Raw genomic sequence first — 3368 nt, 5'->3', positions numbered from 1 at the left:
AAGCCAGATTCTGTTTAAAGTTTTTCCTTGCTAATGCAACTGCTGTTGGAGGAATTGTTGTTTCTCTGTAAATGAGTGTGGTCTAGACCTACCCTGTCTCTAAGTGTCCTGCGATAACTTCTGTTAAATACTATAAATTAATACTATAAATGAAATGAAATTGAATAATAAGACTTGATAAATGTGTATTATATACAAAAGCTGTCAAATAAACATGATAACGGGTTAACACCTGTTGTTAACACTTTTAACACCTCTACTTTGACTACACCTTTGACTAGGAAATAAATGATTCTAATACATCAGTGTTTCCTGTGTGCTTTTTACTGTTCCCTCTCAGCAGCACACCGTGAGTTCATGAACAAGGCAAGTGTCTGTGGTGAGTTCACACGTCTGTAAAAAACAGCAGGACAGTGGCATACTATCTGGTAGTAAGTAAAACAGCCTACCGGTTACAAACAGGTTCAGGTCACATAGCCTTGTGTGGATGTAGGTAACATCCATCCATCTTCATCCGCTTATCCGGTATCGGGTCGCGGGGGCAGCAGCTCCAGTAGGGGACCCCAAACTTCCCTTTCCCGAGCCACATCAACCAGCTCCGACTGGGGGATCCCGAGGCGTTCCCAGGCCAGGTTGGAGATATAATCTCTCCACCTAGTCCTGGGTCTTCCCCGAGGCCTCCTCCCAGCTGGACGTGCCTGGAACACCTCCCTAGAGGCGCCCAGGAGGCATCCTACCAGATGCCCAAACCACCTCAACTGGCTCCTTTCGACGCGAAGGAAGCAGGCGTCTCTACTCCGAGCTCCTCTCGGATGACTGAGCTTCTCACCCTATCTCTAAGGGAGACGCCAGCCACCCTCCTGAGGAAACCCATTTCGGCCGCTTGTACCCTGATCTCGTTCTTTCGGTCATGACCCAGCCTTCAGACCATAGGTGAGGGTAGACGAAAATTGCCCTAGATCGAGAGCTTTGCCTTCTGGCTCAGCTCTCTTTTCGTCACAACGGTGCGATAAACGGAATGTATACCGCACCGGCTGCTCCGATTCTCCGACCAATCTCACGCTCCATGGTCCCCTCACTCGCGAACCAGACCCCAAGGTACTTAAACTCCTTCACTTGGGGTAAGGACTCACTCCCCACCCAAAGAAAGCACTACCTACTTGGTATGTAGGTAACATACCAATCATAATTTAGTTTTCTTTAAGCGCTGTGGACAGACAGTTTAAAGGAGTAAGAAACTTTATTTACGTAAGTGTTAAATTTGTACATTAAGAACAGATAACAAATGTGTGATTGGATCACAAGATGATTACTGTATATCTACTGTATGTATCTATTGACAGTGCTATTAACTATATAAAGACCTCCTTGTGTTAATTTTGAGACAGTACAGACCAAAGATGAATGAAAAGACAATGGGGGTTTTCTTTAAAACATCAACAATGACATCCAATTTTATCTTGATCAATATAATGCTTATGCAATTATTCTGATAGAAACGTTATTTGCTAAATAAATAATGAATTGCAAATAAGTTTTAGCTCATTTTATAGTTGCAACCCGCCACAACACGAAGAAGAAGAAGTTTTGGTTAATTTCCGCCCAGTATTTCTGCTCTGTTTGCACACATGGCGGGTGTTAACAAAGAGTGGACGAACGAGGAGACAAGAGAATTTTTAACGGCTATTTTAGATAGCAAAAATCTAAGAAATGCCATAATTTATCAGGAACTTGCGAAAGAAATGGCCAACAAAGGTCACGACAAGCCATGGGACGTCCCGCAGAGTAAATGGAAGGCGCTCAAACAGCAAGACAAGTCTCAAAAAAGAAAGTTGTCTCGCAGTGGCACATAAGCACTATTATAACTTGTTTATAATAAGTTTAAAATTGTTTGTAATATTGTTCACTTGTTGGTAGATGGCGCTATCCATTTTGTCTATAAAAACTTTGTTCCTAAATGTTTGAATGCTGTGCGATTCATTGTGAAAATGAATGAAAAGACATTAAAATGTCTCAAATCAATTCGATATACCAATTTGACTCTAAAACGAAATTGTTACGCACAGGTTTTTATTCTTTTGAAAGTCGTTGGATGGAAACACCCTTTCACCGGGTTTATTCGCATGAGTTTCTTTAACCGAACTTCAGATAATTCGATTGACAAGTGGATGGAAACTTAGCTATAGATGACCAGGTTACCACAAACATGATGAAGTAATGAAGAAGTAATGTTAGGAGTTAATAGTTATTCATGATTACAAAACTACAATTCAGTTTCTTTAGCCTGTCACTTTAACTACAGATTTACCTATTATGAAGATCTGAACATCATTAATAAATTAGAAATAATGATGATTGGAACATCTTCATTGACACATTAAATAAGGTATTGTTCCTGCATGAAGACATGCCTGAGATACTATTACTCCTTTTATATTACTGAATGAATGCATGCTTTTTCATGCATAATGTCATGCATGAGTTCATGATAATTCATGTACCATTATTATTAAGTGTTACCAAGTATGTATGTGGGCGGCGGTGGCTCAGTGGTAGAGCGGTTGCCTGCCAATCGGAAGGTTGGTGGTTCGATCCCGGCCCCTGCAGTCATTGTCTGAAGTGTCCTTGGACAAGACACTGAACCCCGAGTTGCCCCCGGTACTGCGCATCGGAGTGTGAATGTATATGAATGTTTGTCTGATGAGCAGGTGGCACCTTGTACGGTAACCGATTGTTTTCATTTTTTATTTATTTTTTTGCTACTGACAGACAATTTACAAACAACAGAGCTAAATTGACTGGAATTCTCCTTTAACCTCTTAGAAAGCCAAAGTGTAACTGTAATTCCCGGATTCTGTTCCTAAACTATAATAACCTCAGTCACATCAAATTTGTGGTTACACGTTATCCTGGTTCCGCCCTCCTAAGTACTTATGCTCAATTTTAGTTTTCTGTACTCCGTCCATCAGTACTCCGTCTGGGTTTACAATTTATTCTTGGGTTTTATACGGCCAAATCTTAACCGGTCTAATCAGCTAACAGCTGAGAGCGATGACGTTGAGGTTGCGCGCTAGTTTGAGTTGAATTTCCGTAATGACGGCAGAGAAAGATGTGAGCAAAGGCATTTGGTTCGTTGTGGCAACGCTGCTGAATATATCCAGAAGTTAAAGCCTGAGCAAGAACAATCTTTGCCGAGTTTTTTGGTGGCCATGATGTTGTGGCCCTCCTTCCCACGGGGTTTGAGAGCAATTTGACTTTCCAGCCTGCTCTGTTAGTGGTGAAGGAGTTGGCTAAGGCTAACGCTAGCGATGCTAAGCCAACGTCACGACCAAACGTTCGTGATTGGTTATGGCAGATCCAGAGTGGCT

This window comes from Etheostoma spectabile, chromosome 4, assembly GCF_008692095.1.
Source record: "Etheostoma spectabile isolate EspeVRDwgs_2016 chromosome 4, UIUC_Espe_1.0, whole genome shotgun sequence".
In the NCBI taxonomy this organism is placed as follows: domain Eukaryota; kingdom Metazoa; phylum Chordata; class Actinopteri; order Perciformes; family Percidae; genus Etheostoma; species Etheostoma spectabile.
The sequence above is the reverse complement of the archived record's forward strand: the minus strand, read 5'-3'. Positions refer to the sequence as shown.